The sequence below is a fragment of the Schistocerca nitens genome, chromosome 4 (assembly GCF_023898315.1).
Source record: "Schistocerca nitens isolate TAMUIC-IGC-003100 chromosome 4, iqSchNite1.1, whole genome shotgun sequence".
In the NCBI taxonomy this organism is placed as follows: domain Eukaryota; kingdom Metazoa; phylum Arthropoda; class Insecta; order Orthoptera; family Acrididae; genus Schistocerca; species Schistocerca nitens.
Genome location: NC_064617.1, coordinates 862614325 through 862637915, shown reverse-complemented (window position 1 = coordinate 862637915; position 23591 = coordinate 862614325). Strand labels below are relative to the sequence as shown.

General features: G+C 45.4%; 1 protein-coding gene across 1 annotated transcript in view; it reads right to left on the bottom strand.

Moving 5' to 3' along the window:
* Positions 1-23327, bottom strand: part of LOC126251893 (uncharacterized) — a 586892-nt gene extending 563565 nt beyond the window's left edge. Inside the window, exon 1 of the mRNA XM_049952604.1 lies at positions 23242-23327. The gene's annotated coding sequence lies outside the window, so the exon portion shown is untranslated. The remainder of the gene's footprint in view (positions 1-23241) is intronic.
* Between the last annotated feature and the right edge of the window lie 264 nt (positions 23328-23591).

The following is a 23591-nucleotide window of genomic DNA, read 5'->3' as shown; positions in this document are numbered from 1 at the left end:
TTTATTTGTTCATGAGACCCTGAAAATATTAGATACAGGCTCCCACGTAGATGCCATTTTCCTTGACTTCCGGAAGGCTTTCGATACAGTTCCGCACGGTCGCCTGATAAACAAGGTAAGTGCCTACGGAATATCAGACCAGCTGTGTGGCTTGAAGAGTTTTTAGCAAACAGAACACAGCATGTTGTTCTCAATGGAGAGACGTCTACAGACGTTAAAGTAACTTCTGACGTGCCACTGGGGAGTGTTATGGGACCATTGCTTTTGACAATATATATAAATGACCTAGTAGATAGTGTCGGAAGTTCCATGCGGCTTTTCGCGGATGATGCTGTAGTATACAGAGAAGTTACAGCATTAGAAAATTGTAGCGATATGCAGGAAGATCTGCAGCGGATAGGCACTTGGTGCAGTTACTTCTGTAAAATATCTGGGCGTATGCGTGCGGAACGATTTGAAGTGGAATGATCATATAAAATTAATTGTTGGTAAGGCGGGTACCAGGTTGAGATTCATTGGGAGAGTCCTTAGAAAATGTAGTCCATCAACAAAGGAGGTGGCTTACAAAACACTCGTTCCACCTATACTTCAGTATTGCTCATCAGTGTGGGATCCGTACCAGATCGGGTTGACTGAAGAGATAGAGAAGATCCAAAGAAGAGCGGCGCGTTTCTTCACAGGGTTATTTGGTAACCGTGATAGCGTTACGGAGATGTTTAGCAAATTCAAGTGGCAGACTCTCCAAGCGAGGCGCTCTGCATCGCGGTGTAGCTTCCTCGCCAGGTTTCGAGAGGGTGCGTTTCTGGATGAGGTATCGAATATATTGCTTCCCCCTACTTATACCTCCCGAGGAGATCACAAATGTAAAATTAGAGAGATTCGAGCGCGCACGGAGACTTTCAGACAGTCGTTCTTCCCGCGAACCATAACCGACTGGAACAGAAAAGGGAGGTAATGACAGTGACACGTAAAGTGCCCTCCGCCACACACCGTTGGGTGGCTTGCGGAGTATAAATGTAGATGTAGATGTAGATAGATTATTAATCTGATTTCTAAGCTACTTTGCAAGTGGTGGTATTGTTAGAGTGTGCAGTGTGAGCGCGACAGCATGAGCAGAATTGTACCATTTACCAGGTTGTCTTCACATTCGTGTGCGGTTATCATCCGTCCCCAAAAGGAATCTGGATTCATCACTAAACACGATGTTTTGCCAGCATACATTGCGCGTTAAGACCACGAAGATAAGGTGCGAGAAATTAGGGGTCATACGGAGGTATACAGGCAGTCGTTTTTCCCTCGCTCTATTTGCGAGTGCAACAGGAAAGGAAATGACAAGTAATGGTACAGGATGCCGTCCTCCACGTGCCATACGACGGCTTGCGGAGTGTCTATATGGATGTAGATGTAGATCTGTAGCAGTCCCGGTCGTTTTGGCTTCGCATCACTGTAGACGGAATCTACGATGTCTCGGTGTTAACGGCAGTACGCCACAAGGGCGCCTGGATTGCAAATTCGCATCCGCAAGGCGTCTGGAAATGGTTTATGGAACATCCGGCACCCCTACATCTGCTTGTATCGTGGAGCGAGCCACTGTAGTGTCCCCAATCGCTTACCTCACGCTCCTTCGATCCTGGCATCTCGTCATCTTCCTAGTGGCTCCAGGCCCGGTACTTCGCACACTGCTGACATCTCGTGTCCACTGCTCCCAACGTCGTCCGACGGAACACTTCGGGCTTTCTGCGCTTACTAACTCTCCTCCTAGAGTCGGATAGTGATCGTCACAATTATGACTCGCACACGACCTGCCGTTTAAATATGGCCCACTGCCTGATTGAAGCGCCGCTGCAGCGTTTGTGGGCATGCGCATTGGCACCAGTCTTGGATCTTTTTCACATCGGATCTCACTGTAATTATTAGCAAAGTTTCGCGTTTGTACGTTTCTGATCGTGAGTGTGATTGATCCTTCCAAGACCCAGGCGATCACCATAGGCCGCACCACCCGCTCCTTCCGCCTTCATGATTTCTACCTCACCATTTATGGCCGTCCTATCCACCTCACTCCTACCCTCAAATACCTTGGCCTCACACTCGACCGCCACCTCACCTGGACTCCTCATCTCCTTACCATCCAAAACAAAGCTCACAGCAGACTCTGCCTCCTGAAACTCCAGTCCGGCCGGACGTGGGGTCTGCATCCTTCCACCATTCTTCACACCTACAAATCCTTGATCCGTCCCATCCTCTGTTATGCCAGCGTCGCTTGGATTTCCGCCCCTCCCCGGTTCTATAAAGCCCTCCAAATCCTCGAACGCCATGCGCTCCGCCTCGCCTTCCACATCCGCCTTCCGTCCCCCACGCTCATCCTCTACGACCTCATCCCCTTCCCCCACCGCCGGCCGAAGTGGCCGTGTGGTTAAAGGCGCTGCAGTCTGGAGCCGCAAGACCGCTACGGTCGCAGGTTCGAATCCTGCCTCGGGCCTGGATTTTTGTGATGTCCTTAGGTTAGTTAGGTTTAACTAGTTCTAAGTTCTAGGGGACTAATGACCACGGCAGTTGAGTCCCATAGTGCTCAGAGCCATTTGAACCAACCTTCCCCCACCTTCTCCTTTTCCTTGAACACATCTGCACACTATATATTGTCCGCCGCCTTGATCCCCCTCACCCCCTGGTTTCTCCCATTCTCTCCACCCCCAACCACCTGCCGCGCCTTTACCGTTGTGTCCCACCCTCTCTCCATCTCCACACCCTCCATCTCCTTTCCCAACACCACTTCCGCCGTCTACCCCTCCCGGATGATGAGCTTCGGCCTGAAATCTACCCTTCCTACCAACTCTAACCCCATCTTCCTGCCTCCTCCTCAGGGCTCCCTCTCCTCCCCCTCCCTCCTCCTGAGCGGCTTCCACCTCCTACTCCCCCTCCATGTCTTGTGCCTCCTTTCAGTGTCTCTGCGCTCCCTCCTGCCCTGTCTTCCCTCTTCCTCTCCCGCCCCACGTGTCTCCTGCCTCTTCGTGAACCCACTGATGCCCCTCCTCTCTTCATCCCGCCGCTTCCCCAGCTGCCCCATGCTCTCCCCTCCTTTTCCATCCTCTCTGACCTTTTCCCTTGGCAGATCCCACCTGGCAGTTTTATTTTTCGTCGTGTGTGCTCCAAGTGGGTTTTAAGTGTGTTGTTCCAGAGTGTTTTTACTACTGTGGCCGACTTTTAACCTGTGCCTGCGCATTCAGTGTCTTCTCTGTGTTTTAAGAATCGCCAACTATGTTTTTTTTTAACTTTCTGATGACTTTTTTAACTGTCCCCCATGAACGTCTCCATGTCAGTGTATATTTTACCTCAATTTTCTCCCCTTACTCTGGTTTATGTTCCCCTTTTCTATCTCCTTATGTATGTATCATTTTATTCTTGTTTTAGTTGTAGTGTCACTCGGCTGAAGAGCGGCGTATTGTGCCGCTGACAGACCTCCCCTGCATATATGGGGCAGGGGAATGAAATCACAATAAAGAAGAAAAAAAAGAAAGTGACTGTGATTGAGGATATGTTAGATGACGGTCAGTTTAGCTTTACGAAAGGTAAAGGCACCAGAGAGGCAATTGTGACGCTGCAGTTGATAATGGAAGCAAGACTAAAGAAAAATCAAGACATGTTCATGGCATTTGTCGACCTGGTAAAATGGTGTGAGATGTTCGAAATTCTGAGAAAAATTGGGGTAAGCTATAGGGAGAGATGGATAATATTCAATATGTACAAGAGCCAAGAGGGAATAATGAGAGTGGACAACCAAGAACGAAATGCTCGGATTTAAAAGGATGTAAGACATGGAATTAAAATTCAAGGTGGAAGGATATTAGTGATACGACTCGCTGATGACATTGCTGTCGTCAGTGAAAGGGAAGAAGAATTACATGATTGCTAAATGGAATGAACAGAATAAGGTTTTAGAGTAAATCGAAGAAAGACGAAAGTAATGAGAAGTAGCAGAAATGTGAACAGCGAGGAACTGAACATCAGGATTGATGGTCACGAAGTAGATAAACTTAAGGAGTTGTACTACCTAGGCAGCGATAGAACCAAGGGTGGAGCACGGAGGACATTAAAAGCAGACTAGCACTGGCAAAAAGGGCATTCCTCGTCAAGAGAAGTCTACTAGTATCACACATAGGTCTTAATTTGAGGAGGAAATTTCTGTGAATGTACGTTTGGACCACAGTGGGCAGTGAAACATAGATTGTGGGAAAAGCAGAAAAGAAGATCCAAATGGTTCAAATGGCTCTAAGCACTAAGAGACTTAACATCTGAGGTCATCAGTCCCCTAGACTTAGAACTACGTAAACCTAACTAACCTACGGACATCACACACATCCATGCCCGACGCAGGATTCGAACCTGCAACCAAAGCAGCCTCTTGGTTCCGGACTGAAGCGCCTAGAACCGCTCGACCACCAAAACAGATGTGGTGCTACAGACGAATGTTGAAAATTAGGTGGACTGATAAGATAAGGAATGAGGAGGTTCTGTGCAGAATCGGAGAGGAAAGGAATATGTGGAAAACACTGACAAGGAGAAGAGATACGATGATAGGACATCTGTTTGACATCAGGGAATGACTTCCATGATACAAGTGGGAGCTGTAGAGGGTAAAAACTGTAGAGGAAGACAGAAACTGGAATACATCCAGCAAATAATAGAGTATGTAGGTTGCATGTGCCACTCTGAGATGAAGAGGTTGGCACAGGCGCATCAAACCAGTCAGAAGACAGATGAATCAAACAAAAAACAATTTTCTTCCCTCTGCGTGCGCTAGTTTCAGTGTCCCTGAGTGTACGTAATTGTATCATAATTAAAAGAGGAAGGTGTCGCGGGTGAAAGAACACGATAATAGAACCAAAAACTTCCCAGAAAAATGGCTCCAAAACTAGCCTATTGCGAGATAATTGCGATTTTGTGGTTGCCACTGACTTCACTACGAAATAATCAGTATAAATGTATTTGAAATGTAAACTTTTCGATTAAGCCCCCATCTGCAAGAATGCAGAGTCCTACGGTGGTAACACTGAATAAACTGTTGTCGGTCTGCAGCGGCGTCAAGTGGTTAAAATACCGTGAGCTTTCGAGCAATTTCTCCCAGGCCATTGTCAATTGGAACGAGTGCTGGGTTGCTGCTGGTACATTATTCTGTCTGCCGGCTGTGACGTCACTGGTGCTCACACCATCGCCTTATCCGGGCATACGATGACTCGAAGTTCGATGCGCCCGCTTCAAGCGCACGACAGCCAGAGCTCACGCCGTGCTCACCTGCAGTCCGTCGTCTCTATTTAGGATGCTATCGGTGAATTTTTATTTCTATGTCTTCTTTAATTACACAGCTCCAGAAGCTGTGTTAGTGCGAGCCACGACTGTGGTTTCGTCATATTTGATCCAGTGACTGTTTTATAGAGCATACTAGGTTAAAACGGGTTTTTGGGGTGTATTAGGCGATAAAACGTCTCATGGTCTTGCTGCGTTGTTCTGCAGGCCACACTGTTTGTCCGACACTCGCAAGGTATCTTGTACACCCCAGGTGTACTGAGACCTCCTGCGCCTTTAACTGGTCTCAGCAACTGTCAGATTTTTGACGGGCGCCTCAAAATCGATTTTATTTTGTGTATTTTAAGGAGGCGACTTATCTTGCCCCACACGGAGCCACAGAACGAGACCAAAAATGCAAGTTTCTACTCCGTCTCCTCGTAGACAGTCTTGCTGTGGGTCTTGCTTGAGATCACTTCATTTATTTGGTGAACACTGCAGCCGCTGTTCCTAAAGAACCTGCGTAGGTGGTTCAGCTCGTGGGGCAGGTTATCGGTATCTGATATCGTTCTTCCACGATGTACCGCTGTTTGTAACACAGGGCGCTTCTGTGTTGGGTGATGGTGTCCGATGGCGTCCAAGGTGAGATCGGAGTTAGCTTTTTTGTACACGCTGTGGCCAAGGTACCAGTTTAGATTGCGGCGGACGGTGAAGGGCAATGCGTTGTCTTTTTCTATCTCCATGGTGAACTGTATGTTAGTGTCAATGCTGTTGAAATGTTGCAAAAACTCGTCAAGCTTTTCACGTACGTGGGGCAAAATTACAAATGTGTCGTCAATGTATCGAAAGAACAACCAGGCTTAACGGGGCCGTGTCTAAGGCAATGTCCTGAAAACCCTCCATAAATAAGTTTGCAACAGCTGGAGCAAACGGGCTTCCCATCACCCGTCTAATCGTAATTAAAGAAGCCATCCGAATAAAAATCACCGATAACACCTTTAATACAGACGATGAACTGCAGCTCAGCGCAGCGTGGAATCTAGCGATGGCACAGTTGAAGGTGGGCGCATCGGACGCCGAGTCAGCGGATGCCCATATATGACGATGCCGTGAGCACCAGTGACGTCACAGCATGCAGGTACAGTATATAAGTGGCGCATCGGCAGCCGATTGGCAGTCATACCACTTGACAACGGCCAAGGAATACTTGGTCGAAGGCTCGTGGCATTTTAATCATTTAGCGCAGCTGGAGGCCCGATAACATTTTATTCAAGCCTCTAACAGGACTCAAATTCTACCCACGTCCTATCTTAACAAGAAATGTAATACTGCTTCAGCACTTTAGGCGTTACATTTCATTCTATACTTATATGTACCTATTAAAGACGGTGTTTACGTTCTGTCTTCGCATTTGGCTGCAATATCCACTTGCTTCTGTAGAGAATTACGAGTTTTATCGAACACTCTCGGTTTCTGAAGTAAATCTTGACGCAGTACAATTCACCTCTGCAGCTCCTTGGCCGTTTCGACGGGGCTGCTCTACACAGCAGTTCTGAGACGGTCCCAGGCAGAAAAGTCGCCCTTTTACTGGGAGAACAGTACACTCTGTGGATGTACGTGAAAGTACAGCACATAATACAGTAGAGAGTGTATCAAAAAGAATCATTCGATTTTAAAAAATCATAGCTATTTCTTATTTGAGATATGTGCGTGAACAACGTACTGTTGGAAAGAGAAAACTCTCGAGTTTTAGGTGGTTCCCACTAGGTAGCAGCAGCATGCGCCCACTTCAGTTCTAGTAAAAATGGTGACGGGACAACAGAATGCGTTTTGTGTTCTACGTTTTGCGCAGTGCGGGTCAGTAATAACTTATGAAACGTCCCCTTAGAAAAATTATAAATGACTGTGCTTAAAGTGACACACAATATTTTTAGCGCAACGCAATCTGACTTTCAAAAATCCCTACAAAAGAATGGCCCTGACTAACAATAACCTATACCTTTCATGAATCACTTACCTCACAAAAATCTTCGTTACTCAAACTACTGCAATACAGCGTGCGCCAACACTGCCAGCTGAATAGAAAGAGTCTAACTACTGAAGGCACTAACTACTGATAGGCATAGTTATCAAATGAAAGATTTTGATAGAGAACAAACAATGTATTTACCTTAATAGTGTTCAAAAGTCATTATATATATATATATATATATATATATATATATATATATATATATATATATATATATATATATATATATCAGTTCATGACAGCCAGTCTTACAAATTTACTCTCTCTGATGGACACACGTCCAGATCATCCGCTCTCAAAACTCCGCCATCTCACTCCCCACATCCACCATTACTGGCGGCTCACCTCCAACTGTGCAACGCTACGCGCTGTTCACATCCAACTGCCCGACACTAGAATATTCCAACAATGCAAACCAGCCACAGACTGCACACAGCACCGTCAGTGATTTTCATACAGAGCGCTACGTCACGTTACCAACATAAAAACCTAAACAGCCTACTTACAAACTGTACAGCGTGACTTTCGTACTAGGTGTGGTGTGCATCCTCCTACATCACAGAGCACTAGACGATGGCATGAATAACTCTGAGAAACAGGTTGATTGTGTTGAAGGCAAATCGCCGGCCCGTCCCTGAGTGTCTGAAACAGACGTCGAACACATACGCCATAGTTTCACACGGAGTCCTCAGAAATCAGTTCGGCGTGCGGCTCAACACGCCCCCGATGTCGTCTGGCTGTGTTGCGTCGACGTTTAGATGTGAAACCATACAAAATCCAGCTACTGCAAGCCCTTCATGAAGGTGACAAAGAACAAAGTGTGGAGATCTGTAATTTCGTTCTTGGCAAGCTGGAGGATGACAGTTTTCTTCCACACTTGGTGTTTAGTGACAAGGCAACATTCCATTTAAACGGAAAGGTGAAATGTCATAATATCAGAATATGGGGTAGGGAACAATCACATGAAGTCGTACAACATGAGAGGGACTCTGCAAAATTTAATGTGTTTTGTGCAGTTTCACGAGAAAAGGTATATGGTCCAAACTTCTTTGCCAGGAACACTGTTACAGGAAGTACATATCTCGATATGTTTGAGAACTTCCTTTTCCCACAGTTGGAGACTGAATTGAACGACTTCATTGACCAACAGTATGGGGCACAGACACACTGTCATCTGTAAGTGCGGGAATTTTTAAATCAAATGATTACTGAAAGCTGGATCGGTCGCACTGGACCAAATGATTCCCCCTTACATTACTGGCCTCCAAGGTCACCGGACGTGACTTTTATGTGATTATTTCGTGTGGGGGCTTATAAAACACTCTGTTTATGTGCCTCCGTTACCAACAACAATGAATGAACTGAGACATCGCATAACAGATGCTGTGGAAGCTGTAAGTCAAGACATACTCGCTACAGTGTGGGAACAATTTGAATACCGCACTGACATACGCCGTGCATCTCAAGGGAGGCATGTTGAACACCGAAGAAAAGGTATGAAAAAAAACTGTTTGAGTTTCCTGTCCATCAAAAGCAAAATTCATTGAATATGTTTATTAGTTTCAGAAATATAGACGTGCCAAATCGGATGATTCTCTTTGATACACCCTGCATAATCCGAACAAGCGCACTTTTTACTTTTACTGTCCAAGTTACGTATTTCTCTATTCACAACTGTATCAACTGTTTGCCATGATGATACGAACCTAAGGACGACACAGCATCCAGTCCCCGAGCAGAGAAAATCTCCGACCCACCCGGGAATAGAACTCGGGCCTCTCAGCTTGGCAATCCGCAGCGCTGACTGAGCAGCTACCGCGACGGACCAATTTCGTCTTTAATATCGCGAAAGAGAAATCGTCGTCCCGTTCAAATACCGGCAACCTGTCACTAGAAGTCCCTGCAGTACCGTAGCTGAGTCAAGACAACCCAGAGCGGGTAGGTCTGCTATGCAGCCACGTGGCGTCCAGTACATTCCCACTGCCTCTGGGCGTCCGCAGGCATGTGGCCAAGAGAGGGCAGCATTGCAAAGTTGCGTTTTTGATGTAACTGATTCGATTAGCCGAGCGGTCTAACGCATGTCTTTCCGGAGTGGGAAGGAGCGCCTGGTCCCCGGCACGAACCCGCCCGTCGGACTTGTGTCGAGGTCCGTTGAGCCGGCCAGTCTGTGGATGGTTTTTAGGTGGTTTTCCATCTACCTCGACGAATGTGGGCTGGTTCCCCTTATTCCGCCTCAGCTACACTATGTCGGCGATTGATGCGCAAAACAAGTTCTCCACGTACGCGTACACCACCATTACTCTATCACGCAAACATAGGGGTTACACTCGTCTGCTGTGAGACGTTCCCTTGGGGGTCCACCGGGGGCCGAACCGCACAATAATCCTGGGTTCGGTGTGGGGCGGCGGAGGGATGGACTGCGGTAGTCATCGTGGGGTTGTGGACCATTGCGGCTGCAGCGGGGACGAAGCCTCTCCGTCGTTTCTAGGTACCCGGTTAACATACAATACAATACAATACAATACAATACAATACAACTGATTCGATGCATTTGAAGATGTATAGTGCCCCAAGAACTAAATTTTATAAGAAGTACACTGAACGTTTTGTGTCTTTCACAATTGATAATTATCCGCTCAATATATTTTTGGAGATAAATTACTTTACACGTGAACTGAAGGAGGAGAGGGGAAGGAAAGGAAAGGAAAGGAAAGGAAAGGAAAGGAAAGGAAAGGAAAGGAAAGGAAAGGAAAGGAAAGGAAAGGAAAGGAAAGGAAAGGAAAGGAAAGGAAAGGAAAGGAAAGGAAAGGGATCACTGCTGTCAGCTGCACCGAGACATTCCGCTTTATAAGCGGCGACGAGTGACAATGTGTATCGGACCGGGATTCGAATTCGGGATCTCCTGCTCACTAGGCAGGTGCGTTAACCACTGCGCCCTCCGGGACACAGCGTTATCACAGCTGTACGACTATCTCTCGGCACGCCTCACGGCCGATCCACATTCCCATCGAGCGCCACCTATCCGTAGTCCTTGTCCATTTTCGTTGTCTCAGATAATTCATATAATAAATTACGTAAAAGGTAAGTTCCAAAAATGGTTCAAATACCTCTAAGCACTATGGGACTTAACATCTGAGGTCATCAGTTCCCTAGACTCAGAACTACGTAAACCTAACTAACCTAAGGACATCAGACACATCCATACCCGAGGCAGGATTCGAACCTGCGACCGTAGCAGCCGCGTGGTTCCGTACTGAAGCGCCTAGAACCGCTCGGTCACAGTGGCCGGCTAAAAGGTAATTATATTTGATCAAAATATGTAAATAACATATATTTATACACTGAATCGCCAAAGAAACAAATACAGAGATATGTAAAAAGGCAGAATACGGCTCTGCGGTCGGCAACGCCTATATAAGTCAACAAGTTCCTGGTGCAGTTGTTAGATCGGTTACTGCTGCCACGCTATCAAGATTTAACTGAGTCTGATAGTGGTGTCATAGTCGGCGCAGGATCGATGGGACACAGCATCTCCGAGGTAGCGATTTAGTGGGAATTTTCCCGTACGACCATTTCACGAGTGTACCGTGAATATCAGGAATATGGTAAAACATAAAATCTCCGACGTCGCGATGGTCGGAAAAAGATGCTGTAAGAACGGGACCAACAACGACTGAAGAGAATTGTTGAACGTGACAGAAGTGCAACCCTTCTGCAAATTGCTGAAGATTTCAATGCTGGGCCATCTACAAGTGTCAGCGTGCGAACCATTCAACGAAACATAATCGATATGGGCTTTCTTAGTCGAAGGGCCACTCGTCTACCCTTGATGACTGCACGACACAAAGCTTTACGCCTCGCCTGGGCCCATTAACACCGACATTGGACTGTTGATGACTGGAAACATGTTGCCTGGTCGGACGAGTCACGCTTCAAACTGTATCGAGCAGATGGACATGGACTGTTATGGAGACAACCCCATGAATCTACGGCCCGTGCATGTCAGCAGGGGACTTTTCAAGCTGGTGTTGGCTCTGTAATGGTGTGGAACGTGTGCAGTTGGAGTGATATGGAACAACTGATACATCTAAATACGACTCTGACTGATAACACGTACGTAAGCATCCTATCTGATCACCTGCATCTATTCATGTCCATTGCGCACTCCGACGGACAAAGGCAATTCCAACAGGACAGTGCGACACCCCACACGTCCCGAACTGCTACAGAGTGGCTTCAGTAACACTCTTCTGAGCTTAAACACTTCCGCTGGCCACTAAACTCCCCAGACATTAATACTATTGAGCATGTCTGTTCAGAAGAGATCTCCACCCCCTCGCACTGTTACAGATTTATGCACAGACCTGCAGTATTCATGGTGTCAATTCCCTCCAGTACTACTTCAGGCATTAGTGGAGTCCATGCCACGTCGTGTTGCGGCACTTCTGCGCCCTCGCGGGGACCTACACGATGTTAGGCAGGTGTACCAGTTTCTTTTGCTCTTCAGTGTATTATTAATATGTTTTCGACGTCTTTATTAGTAACTCATATGAAATTACATCCTCGTGTGATTAAACCGAGCATATCCAACAGCTAAGAAATATTCGCATATTATGTTTCCGTTCGGATACTGATCATGTTAGCTGGACTTTAACAATTAAAATTCGGAAATAAAACAGAGAATGAGAACTACAAAGAAAAATCTTGCCAGACACCAGCAAAAATTTAAAAAAAAACTCTCGTTTCACAGTGGAGGAACCAGAAATAAACTTTAAAAAATCATCTACGCAATTTTTATTCCATTTATAAAACTTTGTTTACTTACAATACCTCACGCCCTGTCATGTTAACAGAACAAATTTCAACTGTACGAATGTGGGAAAGCTCCCAAAACCACCCTGTAATTGGTCGGCAGAACTGGCGTAACAGCCTAGGATTGAACCAAGACAGTCCTCGTGTCTGCAGAGAGACATTAAAAAAGTCTGCTGCGTCGCACTCCATAGATGATGCCAACTCCAGAAGTGGACATGTTTATCAACCTAATATTTGACTGTTTCCTTGCGTAAATAATTGCTTTTTATGTTTCCGACTGTAGAATATGGGGCCACACTTGACGCGCAGATGAACACACGTACAATATAACATGTCTGTGATGTTCAGCGTTGACTAAAATGTCTGTGTTGTGTGAAACCGAATCAAACCGCGACATGTCTTGTTTGCTGAAGGATGAAAGGTGAACTTTTGTTGTGACTAAGTGTTGGAGCAAGGAGAAATGGGGACAGACGACGGTGCAGCAAGATGTGGGACCGAGTCCTGTTTCAGCAACCAGCTATGAAGGTTCTCATCAGTCTCGGACGGCAAAGAGCGTCGAACGCGCCGTCACGGAAAGGTCACATGGACAGAATGTCAGAGAACAGACCATCTACAACAGATTCTCTAGGACAATAGTGGGTACAAAATGGAGAGGAAGACGCAGAATGAGGTAGCGAGACATCGTCCAGGATGACACGGCTAAGATGAACATCAGCTCCGCATAGACAGCCAACGCACTCGACAGCAATAAATGGAATAAGCCACCCACAGCTGCCGTATCGTCGATAAGGCCGTTGCAAATGTAAAATACACGGTGTTTCTAAATTACTATGCGGCTATCGAGACGAATTCAATGATGTGTAACAGTAAGATCTTTGACGGTCAACGAAGGTCAAAAAGGAGGCATGAACGTCCATTTACAGAAGGTGTTCGAAGTGATGACCAGTGACATCAATGAAGGGCTGCAATCTTCTTATCATGGATTGAGTGGTATTCCTTATCACATCGGCACTTATCGAACCACATACTCCGACAATTCCCTCTCGCATATCTTCAAGGTGTAGTTGGAACGTCTTTATAAACAATGTCTTTTACGAATCCCCACAAGAAAAAAATGAGAGGCGTTAAGTCTGGCGAACGAGTCGATCACGACACATCTCCTCCACGTCCAATCCAACGATTTGGGAATTGTCTCTGCAACTCATTTCTAGCCATCAGCGAAAAATGTGCCGGACGCCCATCGTGTTGATACCACATTCTGTTCCATGTTCCCAAAGGTATTTCTTCCAGTAACAGACCTAATGTTTCTTGCAAGAATGTCGTGTACTTCCTACCATTAAGATTCCCTTCGATGAAATAGGGGCCTATAATTCGTTCCTCCAGGATCCCACAACATACATCAACGACCACGGTTTTTGGTGTGCAACTTGCCGTAGCCAACATGGATTTTCAGTTGCTCAATAATGTATGTTATGCAAATTAACTTTTCCATTGTTCGTGAATGTAGCCTCGTCAGTAAATACAAAACTAAACTCCGTCCAAACAGGCCATGAATGCCCAACGGTACTGACCGGCCGCTGTGTCATCCTCAGCCTACAGACGTCACTGGATGCGGACGTGGAGGGGCACGTGGTCAGCACACCGCTGTCCCGACCGTATGTCAGTTTACGAGACCGAAGCTGCTACTTCTCGATCAAGTAGCTCCTCAGTTTGACTCACAAGGGCTGGGTGACCCATCCAAGTGCTAGCCCAGCCAGACAGCGCTTAACTTCGGTGATCTGACGGGAATCGATGTTACCACTGCGGCAAGGGTCAGTAAATAAAATAAAATTAATAAATGTGTCATCCCTCTGAATCTGAAGTTGAGCCCATCGGCAGAATTCATTGCGACATATACAATCCGTATCAGTTAATTCTTGGTGGAGACTGATATGGTAAGGATGATATTTATGGCGATGCAGAACATTACTCTGGCTTTCTCTTGCGATTTGACACGAACTAACACAGCCACAGTGGCAAAAGTACCAATTTTTCGTTTACTCGTTAGTAACTTTCCTTTGCCGGATATGTTTCCGAGGCGCTAAAGATCCATCATCAATATGTGTTCTCTGAGCCATTTTCAACACACAGTCACCATTAGCACGCCTGAAAATGACTGCACACTTATTCGCGGCACCGTACTCTGACGTGCACCAACACACCTCTGCGTATGTGGATTGCTGCCAGCACCACCGTGCGACGACCGCAGGTCAAATGCACCACATGGCCATACCTCGAGGTTATTTAAACCCGCAAACCGCCCACCAGAGCGTTGTTTCACCATGTATCAGCATTATCCTTAATTTATGAACATGAGTCTATATAGATAAATAATCACGGGAAAACTTTTAACTCACCCTGTAGAGTACGATGTGTGCAGCTTCGATGTACAGGAAATTATTTGCCCTCTGTGTGAACGCCACAACTCCGCATTACCTACACAAGCTGCTCTTTCCAGTGCTTTACCTAATGACCAGCAACCGTTGTGGCTTCTTCAGACATTTACATGCGCTCCGCCAGTAATGATCTCGAACCTTTGATCTTTATGCCCAGTAGGCGTTCTACGTCATTAGACACGGCCCAGCTGGACGAGGGGAACCCAGTAAGACTACTGCGTCGACGTCGGCGTCATTAGTCCGCAAGACTCAGAAGGCGGCATATGCCGGCGCCTAAGTTGACACCGTGTTATTTGACCTTCGAAAGGCTTTCGATACAGTTTCACACTGTTGCGCAATGAACAAAATAACAGCATGAGGAAAAACCTGGCCAGCTTAGTACTTAGACTGAAGAGTTCCTAGCATAGAGATGGTGTGCCGGCCGCTGTGCCTGGTTTCTAGGCGCTTCAGTCTGGAACCGCGCGACCGCTACGGTCGTGGGTTCGAATCCTGCCTCAGGCATGGATGTTTGTGATGTCCTTAGGTCAGTTAGGTTTAAGTAGTTCTAAGTCTTAGGGGACTGATGACCTCAAATGTTAAGTCTCAGAGTACTCAGAGCCATTTGAACCATACAGTGGGTGCCTTGGAAGTAGAGACGAATATTAAAGTGCTATAGAACATACAGAATTTGTTGAAAACGTAATGTTTCTTTTTTTACAGACACATTAAATAACTCCTCCCATTTATCTATGAAAAATTATATACTCCAAATGACTACCAGAGGCCGCGCGGCAACGAGCAATGCGTTCATTGAAGTTCTCGATGAAGCGTTCACAAAAATCTGTCAGGGTGCCGTTAATAACCCTTTTAATTTTCATCAATACGAGGAGAAAACTAATCAGAAAACATTTTCCGCTAACGGTCGCCGTTCACAGTAATGGCAGCTCCTCATCATTTTCAAAAAAGTACGGGCCGATCACTCCTTTTAATTTCAACCTTCAATTGGTGTATTGTTGTATTGTTTGTCGTTTGTTCACGCGCATTTTTGGTTTCAGAAATGCCCCCCCCCCCCCCTCGAAAAAAGTCACAAGGCGTAATATCGCATGGCAGGCCGTTTTTGGTTGACACGCAGAGAGATAATCGTTTCATGGGATGTGTGACATTTCGCACCATCTTGTTGAAACCTAATATTGCCATTTTCATCAATACGAGGAGAAAACTAATCAGAAAACATTTTCCGCTAACGGTCGCCGTTCACAGTAATGGCAGCTCCTCATCATTTTCAAAAAAAGTACGGGCCGATCACTCCTTCTGCCCAGAACCCACACCACAAAGTCGTGCGTTGAGGATGCGTCTCATTTTCCACAGTCACTCGCGGATTTTCGTTACCACAAATTCTACAGTTCTGCTTATTGACGTACGCACTCAGTTGGCTGTGCGCCTCTACTGAGAAAATTATTTTTTTTTTTTTTTGCGAAGTCTCGTTCTCCGCTTGTCGTGCCAAGACCCCACTGAGCAAATCGATGTCTCTTTCCGTGATCTGCAGGCTTCAGCTCTTGTTTAAGTCGAATCTTGGACGCATGCATTTTCATATCTTTTGAAAGGATTTAATGCAGTGGACTTGGTGATAAATTCAACCGTTGAGCTCGTCGACGAACTGTTTTTCTGGGTCTTACGGTCACATTGTCAGGTTCGACATCAATGTTTTCTTGTGTTCGAACAGAACGCGCTCGTCCTGTTTTCTTAACGTCTGAAACAGAACCCGTGGTCTCAAACTTCCGGATCAACTTCCGAACTTATGATACGGTTGGAGCAGCATTACGTCCAAGTGTCACACGCAATTTCCGAACGGTTCTCGTGGAACTTTCACTGTTTTTGTAATAGCTTTTTATCGCTTGGATGCGTCGCTCAGTTGTCATCTGCTCCATGACGAAAATAGACATCGAACAACAATGTTCATCACACAAAAGCTATCAGGCTACTAATGGAAAGGATCGCAGAAAACAAACATGAGAAAACCACGAGTGTCAACCGCCGAATGACAAAATGGTGCAAAATTCAAATTAGCCCTTACTTCCCGGACACCCTATACAACACAGCATGGCCGTTCTTGACAAAGAGGAATCTTTAGACGTAAATGTAGCCTCGGGTGTATACTGAGATAGTGTTGTAGTAGAATTATTGTTCACTGTAAGAAACGTCTCTACAGAATAGTTTCATAATACTTTTGACCAATCTTATCTTATTCCTATTTCACTTTCTGCACCGCTCGTCCGCGATGTACTTCCTGAAGCACCCTCAGAAGGACTGAGCTGTGGGATTAATATAAATTTAATAATTATCTGACGAATTTTTATGTGCTGTGTAATTCAGTTACTTATCCTGTCTATCCTATATAATCCACGTCCATACTTATGTAATGACATCCTATATTATCAAGTTTCCTCCTTTACTTTGCCACTTCTTTTAAATTCTTTATTCTGGTTTTACGTTACTAGATCCATACAGCCAACAACGGTTATAAAGTGCCAAAGAAACATAATCGCAAAAAAGAAGAATAACACAAAATTGCCGGCCGCTGTGGCCGAGCTATTCTAGGCGCTTCTGTCCGGAACCGCGCTGCTGCTACGGACGCAGATTGAATCCTGCCTCGGGAATGGATGTGTGTGATGTCGTTAGGTTTAAGTAGTTCTAAGTCTAGGGGATTGATGACCTAAGATGTTAAGTCCCATAGTGCTTAGAGCCATTTGAACCATTTTAACACAAAATTACGAAGTAAACGTACAAACACACTCTTAAGCTAAAATAAAAGCGCAATTAGACAAACACCAGACAACCGGTGGCAGTGATGACAATGACATTGGAACAGAATTACAAACAGCTCTATATACACTTACATTATGACAAACATGCATATGCTCTTACAGTAAAAGACAAAACACGAAAGGGCAGACACTGTACGTTATACAATAAGAACAACAACAGCTGAAGAACAAAGCTGCAAATAATATCATAACAATGTAAGAAGTGTCGCATATAGACAGTCTTACTTTAAAAAAAAGAAAAACCCCAAATGACACAAACACAATACAACAAACGGTATGTACAATAGTGCCAGTATAACAGTGGTAAAATCCACTAGAGAACAATAATGAAAATTTTATGTACAAGTAGAGGTCTGTACGTAAATTAAAACACAAATTACGCACCCGATTACGAACCGGCCTGATGCCATGTGAAAATACTTGCCTCTTGTATGAAAAGATGATGTCTTTTCGAGTTTACGAAGTTTGTGACAGACTAGATGCTTTCCGCCTGCTGGGGTACAGGGTAATCAACTTAGTGTTCCTTTACCGGGGCAATGAGGTTTGTCGCCAATGAGCGTCCTTGCCTGTTTATTATGTTGGTGGCGAAAACGACCCCTCCGGTCTTTTCCATTTTACCTGTGCGGTAGTCTGGGTGCTACCGCTTCACAGACACTTCGATGCTGCCCGTTGGTGGTTTTTTTTTTTCGTAGTTCGTAGTTCTTAGTCACGGTCTTGCTCCTTTTAAAGTTGTTGTGAATGTGTAAGTTCTTCAGCCTACCTGAAACGTTTCATCTCCTTTTCCAGCAAATGTTCAGTTAAAAGCACTATGCTTCATTAATGCTAGGGAATGTTCGGAGTTTCGATTTATGCTGAATTCTGAGTTTCCTCCGTTTCCCTGGAACATTGTGGTGTGGAATGTTCTCCCCCGCGTAATGGCTGGGCCGAGTTAGAGCGATCTTTACCTTATGTCAAAGTGATAATAAAGATGTTCAAAAATGGCTCTGAGCACTATGGAACTTAACTTCTGAGGTCATCAGTACCCTGGAACTTAGAACTACTTAAACCTAACTAACCTAAGGACATCATACACATCCATGCCCGAGGCAGGATTCGAACCTGCGACCGTAGCAGTTGCGCGGTTCCAGACTGTAGCGCCTAGAGCCGCTTGGCCACTCCGGCTGGCAATAAAGATGTGTACGTGTGCGTGTGTTTCTTTCTGTTCTAATTTACGGGTTTCTGCGTGCCTCAGATTAATGTGTGCTTAGATATACCGATTTCCTCGTATGTTTAGTTACACTTATGTCCACGTGTTCCTTGTTCAATGAGCCCTCAGCTGTAGCTCCGTATTCCAACTCGTTATCCCAGCTAGATTGAATGATCAGCGTCTAACACGTCATTTGAGCACCTGTATTTTCATAGTTTTGAGAGATTTTAGTAACCTCCTTTGTTTATGGGGACCACATGTTGCATGAACCAGTGGGACCTTCACCTCTCCCGGTCTCGTTAGTTCTGTTCACGTTTAATCTAACATTTCTAGTCGTGTACTTTTTACTGAGAAATTTTATGATTTTTATCTGTTTAGGTGTTTCCCGATGAGTGATTTATTCACTCACTCGTTCTTTTCCGTTTCTCATATATAGGTATATTGTGGGCGCGAATTTCCTTATCGAATACTATATCAGTAATATTATTTCATTCGGTATAAATCTCTTTATCGTAATTTCATGCTTCTGGTGATGGCTAATTTCTCCCCGAATTTTATCTTCTTGTGTGAATCTAGTTTGGGAGCATAAAACTGTACGTTCCTTTCTCCTTCCACCTCCCATACGATCAATTAAGATTTACGATCGTGCGTTATTTTAAAGTGACCTGGTGAGTTGTTTCATGCTCTGGTAACAACGAGCTATTGAGTTAGGATGTTCCACCTTGTTTCTCCTGTGTGAATTTAAGAACAAAATGTTCTCTTTGAAAACTAGTACGGTACGTCCCGCCGTATTCTTTCTGATTTACCACGTAGACACCCTCATTGCCAAATATACTTTGTCTAATGCTTATGTTTTCTCAGAATACATCAGTGTTGTTTTTAAAGGCTGCACAAAGGTGGTAGCGATAGTAACGAAACATAATCTGAGATGCAGCCCTCCTCACTGGAGTGCCTAGTTCACGTTTTATTAATTTACCACATACTTCGTCGTGTGATTACATGATCTGATTTTGCATGCTTTGACTGAATTAATTTAAACCCATTTAATTCCGATTATGGAGTCATACAAAATTTTCCAGTTCCGTCTGATATTTAGTCTGTAAAGAAGCGCCTGGACTGGTGGCGACCCTGTAATTTATAACGAAGTAGTTCGTATCTTACTAAGTCGTTTGAACAGTGAAAACTCAAGTGCATTACGTCAGAAGCGCCAGCAGTAGACGAGGGGTATGTTAAAAATATATTAATTCGAGGCCTATTCGGAAGGTAAGGTCCGCTCGGTCGCGAAATGGAAACCACTGTGAAAATCAAAAATGTGCTATTTTCAACAGTTAGCTAAACCTTCCAGATACTTGTCTACATAGTCGCCGCTCAGACCTAGACATTTGCCGCATCACTGCACCAACTTTCCGGTACCCTCGTCATAGAAAGCAGCCGCCTCTGCTTTCTGCCAATTCGCTACGCTATTCTACAGCTCGTTGTCTGTGTCAAAATGTTGTCTTCAAAGCCAGAGGTTTATGTGAGCTGAGATGAAACTCAGGGCGAGTCAATTAAGGGCCGTATAGTGGGTGATCAAACACTTCCCATCGAAAACGCTGCAGGAACGTCTTCACTGCCCCTGCAGGGTCTGGCCGAGAACTGTCATAACGGAGATGTTATGCGGGCTGCATCACATCAGGCGAAATCTATCACCAGAGCCCGATACTTGGTGGCAGACACTATTTTCTATGCATGTTTACGTGCTCACTGTGCGCTCAGAACTGAAAAGAGTGAAGTGACGCGATCGACGAGCATACTAGAGACACTGCCCAACACATCTGTGCAAAGTGTCATCTGTTTTTCACTGTGGTTTCCATTTCGTGCTCAATCGCACCTTACTTTCAGAACAGCCTTCGTAAATTCCTTAGAGGACAATGTAAGCTCAATGAAGCCTTTCGTGGATGATGTTGTATAGAGAGAAATCGGAACGCAACGATGTCGTATGGAAAGGCAGGAAGACTTGCAGATGCTCGACACTTGTGCAGTGTTGCTCGTCAGTTTGGGACCTGTACCAGACTGGATTGACAGATAAGATCCAAAGAAGAGCAAGCCATTTCGTCACAGATCCGTTTAGCAGGCGCGAAAGCGTCATGCAAATTCTCATCCACCTCCACTGGCAGACGCTGCAAGAGAGGCATTCTGCATCACGGTGTGGTTTGCTGCTATAAAACTCCACGTAAAGGCATAGTGGGCCGTGCGTTCGTGTGTCCAGGCACAGGTTACAAGGAAACGATTTCGCTTCTCAGAGAAACTTCAAATTTTTCTGGAGAATTCGCAACTGTACCCAAGCTTTCAATTACCTCGAGAACATCACAGTAGCAAACATCTCGATTTTAACGGACCTACGAAGATTGCTCCAAGATCCGCAGACACCAGCAGTTCTCAAAAAAACTAGTCCACTGGTAATGGACGTCGTGAAAGCTATCAAGGAAAACGAATATCTCGGAAAGAAGGTATAATTTATGTGGGGCAGAGGAAACGATAACATTAAATATAATGGAATAGTCGACGACTTAGCCAAAACGGCACATTGAAAAACATTTTTTTGTTACCATCACACGCGAAGACCTCATTACATAGAAGAATAAAACTCCAGTGGGAAGACGAACATTAATCATAGATAAGCACTAAGGGAAATTTTATGAACAAATACGTGCAATCGTTCCCTCGAAGCCCGGGTTCCACGCAGTTAAGGCGAATATAAAGTTTATAAGTTCCATAATTCGCATAGATCATTCCCCAGCCATCTTCTTCAATACACGTTCGAGATAATTGTGAATGTGATGGAATAACAGTAGGAGATATCAACCATATTTTTCTCGAACGTAAACTGTAAGCAGACCAGCAGATCGATTTCACACAACAGTTAAGCAGATTTCATCAGGCCTTACCAACAAATGTAGCAACGCCCTTTCATCAAAATAATATATTGATATCGAAACTAATTCGGAAATTTTTAGATATATGTAAGCTTACTCTGTAAAACTGCGAAAGACTGAGTGGCTGTATGGCCTTCAGGTCAGAAGTCACAAATTATAAAATTAAAAAAGAAAAATTCTGAGAGTCAGTATAGTGCTTCCTTCTGCGTGCAACTATCTGAAAGATCATGAACGTAAATGTTAAAGTTTGAAGGAAGTTACTGTGCCGCAAACGTTGTATTTCTATAATATATTTTATTTTCTGCAATTGGTCAATTACGATCACATGGCGAACAGCCCAAAGTAAAATGTAGTACTGTACGGAAATACAGCCTCTGCTGAACAGTGACTTCCCCTAACCTTTTCAGGACACCGCGCTACATCACGAACAATGCTGTCAAAATTAGAATGTATTGAACCCTCATGCAGGCTTACCAGTATTCGTGCTTCCAGTGCACCATTCGCAGTTGGAAGAGGAAAAGTGGGAGATGTCAATAAACGTAAAGTATCCTCCGCCGAACACTTTCCGTGGCTTGGCGATTGTAGATGCAAATGTAGCGCACTCAGATTGGACAAAAAAGTGGATATAAAGTGTTTTCGGTTTTGTTTAGCAACGGGCCCAGCATTCGGCTAAAGTGATATTATTTGTCAACGTAAAACCTAGATGATGGCCGAAGCCCGTTCCTCTAGAGTCAGTTTGTAAACTACTGCGCCACCTCGATCCGGCTTGCAGCTCAAGGGACCTCCCCTCGATCCGAGCTCAAAATGAGACAGAACCACGGAAGGTCAAGATCCAAGTAACTCCTCGGAGGTTCGAAGCCAGGCCTCAAGTTTCCGCACTCTGCTCCCTCGCCGCTGGACGCCGGCGTTTCTAGTCCCCTCCACTGTGCCCGCAGCACTGCGGCCAGTGTCACACCGACACTAAATCAATAGTAGCACTACCGCGTTTCTATTGGCTACTTACGCCCCACGTCTAGGCTAGGTACCTGGTCCCAGGTCTCTGACGACTTTTCCGCCTTCATCAAGCGAAACCAACATCACCGACATAACGAAATATTCCGAGTGGACACTAGACGGACTGCATCACGAAATACAACCTGTTCCAAACCCGAAGCCATAATTCAACTAAGGTGTGAATCACTTCACTGTAGCAACTAGTGAAATGTTCAAACAGGTACGCTGGTTCATTATGCGAAACTGCTGTTCCTCAGAGTGAGATTGTCTCGTTTCTGGGTTAGAAATCTCTATACGGACTAAAAGTTTTGTTCCGCAGTATCAGTCTTCAGACTAGTAACATAACCTGACAATTGACCACAGGTTTCGTCCTGTAAAAGCAATTTTTCCAATCCATGTTCCGCTGAGGAAGGTGGCACATTAGTTAAACAATGTAGTCGCATTCTACACTGGTGGAATTCACGTCCATACTCCACCAACATGTGTATCTAGATTTTACAGTATTTCGGAAAAATTCTACATGTGCTTGTTGGAATGACTCGACGAGACCGTGGATTATTCCCCTCCCTCATCACTACCCAGCTGAGGCAGCTCCTCGTCGCTAATGATCTGGGCATCGACAATGTGCTATATAGTTAATATTAATAGAGAGTATAACTTGGGTAGTGATGCTGGAGCTCCAATGATGTGCAAGAAACTACCGCGAGTGGGCAGTCTGAGCAGCGCCTGCTCTCACTACGCCAGCTAGTCGTGCGCCGGCTTAGTGCAGACTCGCGGTACTCACCCCAAGTCGCCGGCCGGCAAGTGTCCGTTCCGCTGCGCTCGCGTGTGTGTGAACTGTGTGCTACGACCCGGCGTGTTTCCCTCACCGCCGCGCGCCGCTGACTGTCCGCCGTGGTCGAGGCTGCCGCCACAGGGTCGTGCTTCCAGCGGCGGCCGCTGGCGGCGCTGGCGGCGGCCCGAGCAACAAGTGACAGGCGACGATGCCGGTCTGCTCGTAAACCCTGGACGGGCGCGGCTCCTCTACGTCAACACGCGCTGTGGCGGAGGACACTTTTTTATTGCAGAGCAAGGCATTGTGATACGGCTACCACCCACTACATCTATTCTACGCAAACAGCTGTCTAGTGCACG